General features: G+C 41.7%; 1 pseudogene; it reads right to left on the bottom strand.

The window, feature by feature from the left end:
- Nucleotides 1-3,316: 3,316 nt before the first annotated feature.
- On the bottom strand, nt 3,317-4,352 carry LOC120235358 (annotated as a pseudogene).
- Between the last annotated feature and the right edge of the window lie 3,753 nt (nt 4,353-8,105).

Genomic DNA, 8,105 nt, shown 5'->3' with positions numbered 1-8,105 from the left:
TTAGTCTGGTAAGTTTTGGCTGCTTCTGAGGAAGGAGCTGCATCACATTCTCTAAATTCTGCAGAACATCACGCTACCCACCCCATTTTCTGAGATGAGCCCAGCTGCTGTTGGAGTATGACTGTGCCCAGGGAACATCAAGGAGGCTCAGTCAGACAGCTGGGCCAGCAGAATCAGGGAGGAAAATGAACATAATCTCTATGGATGCAGGATTCAAGATGCTTCTTGGAATGATTTTCAAGACTTAGGGAACCTCATGATTCAAGAACACAAAGTTAATTAGTCATAATCTATTAATCACCCTTCTCAATATCATGGATGTGCAGTGGTCAAAAGGAGAGGAAGGGACCCTAAGAATTTCATGGTTCTATGAAGGGTGGGGATGGAAATCAGTGTTTCTTTCCCATTCTGAAAAGCTCTAAAGATGGCCGCCATCAATTTCTTCATGTCAGGTTGTGCACACCGCTCATCTCATCAAGCAACCATCACTGGGTGGGACCTCTTTTCTCCTCTCCTTGAATCTGATTTGGCTTTTGATTTGCTTTGTCCAGTAGAATGTGGTGGACGTAATGCTGTGCTGGTTCTGGGTCTATCCTTTAAGAGTCTGGCAGCTTCTGTATTTTCTCTTGAGGCCAGCTCTTATACCCAAGACCACCATGCTGTGAAGAACCCTGTGTTAGCCATGATGAGAGGCTAAATAGAGGAACAATAAAGTTCTAGACATGCGAGTGAAAGGTTGAACCTTCCAGCCCAGTTCAACTGATGTTAAAAAAGAGGAAGAAGAAGAAGAATCACCCTGCTGATCCCAATCAATTCACAGAAACATGGGAAATAATAGAATACTGTTCTTGCAAACCACTAAGCTTTGGGTTGATTTGTCACGCAGCAATGGATAACTGAAACACTCATTGATGTGCTTTTTCTCCTTTTTCCTAAACTTTTAAACTTGTTCTCATACATTCCAATGCATCTTTAAACTTAAGGAATCAGAATAAATGGAAAAGTATGCCTCATTTATATAAAGTTGTGAAATAAGGAATTGGATATCAGATTATGCTACTTTTCTTCTCTTATCCTCCATCTTGCCTTCCAATCTCACCTTGGATAAAAGCCATGTTATCAACGTGGCTGGTAAGAGCCCATATGATCTCTTTTTCTACCCCTTGCCTCGCTGACCTCAACCTCAACCACTCATTGCATTTGATATTCCTTGACTATGAAGGATACGTGGACATCAGGACCTTTTGTTTTTGCTCTTCCTGTGCGTATGTTTTTGTTCTTCTCCTAGGTGTATTCATGACTTTCTCTTTACTGGTTTCAAGTCTTAACTCAAATGTTACCTTGTAATGAAATCTTTCCTATTTCTGATTGGAAATGGGTACCCTCCCCTTCTCTGACCATCTTACCCCCTTGCTTCCCCCCCCACATAGCATTTAATGCCACTTAGCATATTGTATATTATTATTCAATTTGTTTGTGGTCATCTCTCTTCAGTAGAGCCTCTGCTCCAAAAAAGCAGAGGTTTTGCTTGTTTCGTGCACTGCTATAAATCCAGAACTTACATCTGTGTGTAGCACAAAGTTGACATTCACCACATCTTCATTGGATGGGTGAATTAATTTTCTAAAACCTAGAGCCTCAAATCTGGATGGTTGAGGCTGATGTGTGAAGGACAGCCTCACTTACTGGCAACAGATGGATCTCTATTGGACAAGAGGGAATCACAAGAGTAGTTAGGAGAGCCTCCAGCCAGAGGTCAGCAAACTCTTTCTCTAAAAAGTTAGATAGTAAATGTTTCAGGCTGCATGGGCCATATGGTCTGTATTGCAAACAACTCTGTGTCATTGTAGTGTGAAATCAGCCACAGGCAATGTGTAAACAAATGATTGTGACTTATGGTCCAGTAAGACTATATTTATGGACACTGAAATTTGAACTTACTTTTGTGTTATGTGTCACAAAATATTATTATTTTTCTGATTTTTTCCAATGATTTAAAATGTTAAAACCATTCTAGGCTTGCAGGTCATATAAATATAGATGGCAGAGCAGATTTGGGCTGTAGTTTGCTGACCAATGCTGGTAACAATCTCCAAGTGACTCAATCTGTGGGAGAAGAACTCAATTTCCAGGGAGACTAGCCAGAAGATTATTCATTTTAAAAGACGCATTATTTGTAGTATGACTTCATGAATATTCATAGTGAGTTTTGCATTCTAGGTAATTTTATAGCCAATTATGTTTGGTGAGAAAGCACAGGGCAGTAGCCAAGTGAGAAGAACCAATCTTTAGGCTAGGTATGCCAAATCTGCTAACCCATACTTCCACCCTCTGAGAAAGAGAGAGTCCGACGTGGGAGGAAGCAATGGCAGGCAATCACAGATAGAGTGACACAGGAATCAGGCTGATAAAAGTATTAAGGCTGTGAGTTTGTTTCTTGCTTGGGCCAGTTAGCTCTTGACTGAAGTCTGCACCTCTGGCCCCAGGCACCTGTCTTGTGTAGGTTGGAAAGGTGGGGAATCTCACAGAAGGAGCATTTCCAACCCAGTGCCTTTTTGACCACAGAAGAGGTGAGCTATTTTACTCATCAAAATATCAGACAGCATTAATGACTCTGGCCAAGGTGCTGGCCCTTTGTGATCTTTGAAGGTATATTGCAGGAGGGACAGGACAAGACATGACAAGATATCACTTTGGATTGAAAAAAGGATTTCAGGGAAAACTTTAGAATGAAAAATTCCAAACATATACAGAAGAAGAGAACAAAGTAAACTGAGCCCTAGGTACCTAGCCATCCAACTTCAAGGGCTGCCAACCAATAGCCACACCTGTCTCATCCATAGCCCAACCCTAGAGGATTGGAGCAAATTCCACATATCATGTCATTTCATTAGGCACAGCCTATTTTGATTACACAGGAATTCACTATTTAGAATTCTAAAACTACTCAAAATTCAATTTAGAAAAATGAAAAAAATAAGCAAAGGAAAAGCAATAAAAATAACCCATGCTTTTGCCACCAAGAGATAATCATTGTTAACCATTTTCCCTTCCACTTTTTAAAAAACAAAAAAGTATCTAACTATACATAGCCTTGAGAGCTTGATTTCCCCCCTCCTTGATATAGCTATGACACATCTTTCCATGCTAATAAATATACATCTACATTATAGTTTGGGGGGCAGCTGGGTACAGTATACTTTATTGATTGTACATGACAAGGTAGGTCTCCCCAGGTCCCTCCTCTTCTTCAGAGGGTCTAGGATGGGAACTGTAGAGGTTGGGAGATTCTCAATGTGTTGGGGGATGAGTTGGGACAAGGACTCCCCAGCAGCTGAGGGCCTCTCTCTTCTTGTTCTCTCTAGGGCTGGTGGTCCAGGGGGCTCTTACTCCTTGGAGGCCATGGGGACCATAAGGTTGCTGTAGCCAAATTCACTGTTACACCAGGAAATGAGCCTGACAAAGTGGTCATTGAGAGCCATGCCAGCCCCAACATCACAGGTGGAGAAGTGGGTGTCTCTGTAAAAGTTGCAGCAGACAACCTGGTCCTCAGTGTAGCCCAGAATGCCCTTGAGGGGACCCTCTGATGCCTGATTCACCTCCTTTTTGATATCATGATGTTTGGTAGCTTTCTCCAGGCAATAGGTCAGATCCATGACTGACACATTGTGGATCGAACACAGAAGGCCATGCCAGCGAACTTTCCATTCAGCTCAGGGATGACCTTGCCTACAGCCTCGGCAGTCCCAGTGTAGGCAGGGATGATATTCTGGGCATCCCCTTGGCCATTACACCACAGCTTCCCAGAGGGGCCAGTCATGGTCTTCTGGGTGTCAGTGATGGCACAGATTGTGGTCATGAATTCCCCCTCAATGCTGAAGTTGTCATAGATGACCCTGGCCAGAGGGGCCAAGCAGTTGGTGGTGCAGAGGGCATTGCCGACAATCTTGAGGGAGTTGCCGTACTTCTCATGGTTTACACCCATCACAAACATGGAGGCAGCCGCAGAAGAGGCAGAGAGGATGACCCTCTTCATCCCAGCCCATGGTGGTAGAGACCCCAGTGGACTCCACAACATACGTAGCACCAGCATTAGCTCATTTGATGTTGGTGTAATATCACTCTTGGAAGATGGAGATGGGCTTTCTATGGATGACATGTTTCCCATTCTCAGCCTTGACTGTAGCATGGAATTTGCCATGGGTGGAATCATACCAAAACATGTAGACCACATAGTTGAGGTCAATGAAGTGGTCACTGATGGCAACAATAACCACTTTACCAGAGTTAAAAGTAGCCCTGGTGACCAGGCATCCAATACAGCCAAATCCATTTACTGTGACCTTCATCATTGTGTCTTGGGGACATGGCTGGCACTGCACCAGAAGATGCATCTGTCTGTTGCATGGGGAGGACCACAGTGTATTAAAGTTCTTAATGGCTCTGTATGTAACCATGGTGTGACTCTTCCTTATTCTTCAAACCGTGTCCTTATTGGTGTGTATTTAGGTTAATTCAAAAATTTTCACTATTGTAATGCCTTGTAATAAACATTTCTGACCAGATATCTTGTACCTTCGTTTGATCTTTTCCTTTGGATGAATTACTAGAGGTAGAATTCCTAGGGCAAAGGGCACCCACATATTTAAAGATTTTTATTGATATTGCCAAGATGCTTTCTAGTATGGTGAGACTAAGGTCATACCAAGGAAACCAAGAATGCAGAAGAATACCTGTTTGCCACGTCCTCACCAGCACTGAGTATTAACATTCTTCTAATCTTTGTCAATCTGATAGGTTGAAAATTGTATCTTGTCATTTTTAATTTGCATTTGTTTGATCACTAGGGAGGCTATTTTTTTTTTTTTAACTAATTGGAATTTTTTTTCTGTTTTTTTTTTTTTTTTTTTACAAATAGTTTATTGTCAAATTAGTTTTCACATAACACTCAGTGTTCATCCCCACAAGTGCCCTCCTCCATGCCCATCCCTCCTCCCCCCCACATCCATCAGTCCTCAGTTTTTGTCAGCATTCAAGAGTCTCTCATGGTTTGCCTCTCTCCCTTTCCCCCACCATTTCCCCCCTTCTTCTCCCCCTTGTTCCTCGGTCAAGTTCCTCCTAATCCTCCTATACGTGCACACATATGATATTTGTCCTTCTCTGCCTGACTTATTTCGCTCAGCATAACACCCTCAAGGTCCATCCACATTGCTACACATGGCCAGATTTCATTGTTTCTCATTGCCATGTAGTATTCCATGGTATAGATAAATCACATCTTCTTGATCCATTCGTCCGTTGATGGACACTTAGGCTCTTTCCATGTTTTAGCTATTGTTGAGAGTGCTGCTATGAACATTGGGGTACATGTGCTCCTATGCCTCAGCATTTCTGTATCCCTTGGGTAAATTCCTAGCAACGCTATTGCTGGGTCATAGGGGAGTTCTATTGCTAGTTAGGGAGGCTATTTTGAAAATGTTGGTTGGCCAAGTTTTTGGATTTACCTTTTAAATTTATTATGGAAATTAAAAAAAAAACCCATAAATGCAGAGACGAGTCCCTCTGTAGCCATCACCCCACTTTGACTTTTACAACATGTGGCCAGTCCTGCTTTGTTTATATCATTCTCCTTCCCCTTCATATACATGACACATATACCACATTATTTTATTTAAAATTATTTAAAAATTGTTAAGTTTGAGATAGAGAGGAGAGTATGAGTGGGGGAGGGGCAGAGGGAGAGAAAGTGGGAGAGAAAGAGAATCTCAGCAGGCTCCACGCTCAGCCAGATCCTGATGTGGGGGCTCAACTCACGACCCGGGGATCACTAACTGAGTGGAAATCAAGAGTCTGTCACTCAACCTACTGAGCCACCCAGGTACCCCTACCCCACATTGTTTTAAATAAAATCTCAAGCATCATATCTATTATACATTTTCAGTATATATATTAAATGTAAAAGGAATCTTTATATTGTTATAATATAACCATGATATTATTACCAAACTTAAAAATAACAATAATTGGGGTGCCTGTGTGGCTCAGCTGGTTAAGTGTCCAATTCTTAATCTCCCTTCAGGTCTTGATCTCAGTGTCATGAGTTCAAGCCCTGCATTGGGCTCCATTCTGGGTGTGAAGCCTACTTAAAAAATAAACAACGATAATTTGTTAACAAGTATCCAGTGTTCTGATATCTGTTTTTTAATGTTTGTTTATTTAAAAAAATTTTTTAAATCTTTATTTATTTTTGAGAGAGAGACAGAGCATGGACAGGGGAGGGGCAGAGAGAGAGGGAGACACAGAATCAAAAGCAGGCTCCAGCTCTGAGCTGTCAGTACAGAGCCCGACACAGGGCTTGAATGCATGAACTGCAAGATCATGACCTGAGCTGAAGTCAGATGCTTAACTGACTGAGCCACCCAGGTGCCCCTCTTTTAAAATTTTTTTTGATGTTTATTTTTGAGAGAGAGAGAGAGAGAGAGCGAGTGCACAAGTGGGAAGGGGAAGAGTGAGAGAGGGGGACACAGAATCTGAAACAGTCCCCAGAAAGAGGCTGTCAGCACAGAGCCTGACTTGGGGCTTGAACTTGGGAACGGTAAGATCATGACCTGAGCCGAAATTGGTCGCTCAACTGACTGAGCCAATAAGGCACCCTAACCTTGTCATTCTGTTGCATTGATTTGCTGAAAAGTTTATAAAAGGCAACTTTTCTCTATCAGTTACATGGTCATTCTGAAATAAAGTTCTTGCTAGAAAGGCCGGCAAATACTTGATTCTTTCTTAATGTTGCAGCTTTTGAAAAAATGAATTAGTGCCCTAGCGTCTTCTAAAAATTATCTGATAGTTTTTTTATTTTTAAAAAAGTTTAAAAGGATGTTTCTTTTTCTTTCTTTTAAAAGTAGGCTCCACACCCAATGTGGGGCTTGAACTCACAACCCTGAGATCAAGAGTTGCATACTCTACTGGCTGAGCCAGCCAGGCACCCAAGAGTTACTTTAAAAGTATCATTATGTGTTCATGGATTTGGAAATATGTGATGTGGTTTGATTCGATACAGTTATTATTACTTTTCATGCTGAAATTTCTCCACCTGTGGCCAGTGGGGAGCCACTTCAAGTCGGTGCTGTGTCCTTTTGACTTAATTTCAGAAGTCTTTGATAGCTTTGCTTTATGATAGGATGGATGCTCCACTCTCATTTTGTACTTTGAAAGTCATATTGTCAATATTAATACCGATATTATTATTTGGAGATTATTCCCAATATATCAAATGAGTAATTATGTTTGTGTTCTTAGGAACCAAGATTTTCACCATCAAAGAAGTAAGTATACAAAATCAAGTTAAGTTAATGATGTAGTTTCCCTCAAAAAAATATTTTCCAATACTTTCCACTTAAACACTTAGAAACAACGACCAATCCAACCACCAGGAGAACTCCATTTTTCCTGACTGTGTTCTATAAATACCATTTCTCACTAACACTAGGGGTCTCTGGATAAAGACTGATGCCTGGTCTGGGGCAAGTAATTCATAGAGCTTTTTTTTTTTTTTTTTAATTTTTTAATGTTGATTTACTTTTGAGAGAGAGAGAGAGCATAAAGGGGCAAGGGGCAGAGAGAGAGGGACAGAGGATTTAAAATGGGCTCTGTGCCAGGTCGCCTGGGTGGCTCAGTTGGTTAAGTGTCTGACCTCGGCTCAGGTCATGATCTCACAGTTCATGGGTTTGAGTCCCACGTCGGGCTCTGTGCTGACAGCCAGCTCAGAGCCTGGAGCCTGTTTTGGATTCTGTGTCTCCCTCTCTCTCTGACCCTCCCCTGCTCGTGCTGTCTCTCTCTCTCAGAAATAAATGAAAACATTAAAAAAATAAAATAAAAAAAAACTCCAAAAAAACCCAGAATGGGCTCTGTGCCAAGAGCAGAGAGCTTGAGGTGGGCTCGAACTCATGAACCATGAGATCATGACCTGAGTCGAAGTTGGACACTTAACGGACTGAGCCACCCACGCACCTTAGGTTTTTGATAGACATTTATGTGACTATGTAAGTATATGTGGTTTGATATTTACCTTGCAGTGATGATTTAATACCACTGACACATCAAAATCA

The sequence above is a fragment of the Hyaena hyaena genome, unplaced genomic scaffold, assembly GCF_003009895.1.
Source record: "Hyaena hyaena isolate Hyena2069 unplaced genomic scaffold, ASM300989v1 scaffold_128, whole genome shotgun sequence".
Classification (NCBI taxonomy): Eukaryota; Metazoa; Chordata; class Mammalia; order Carnivora; family Hyaenidae; genus Hyaena; species Hyaena hyaena.
This window is presented reverse-complemented; position numbering and strand designations above follow the sequence as displayed.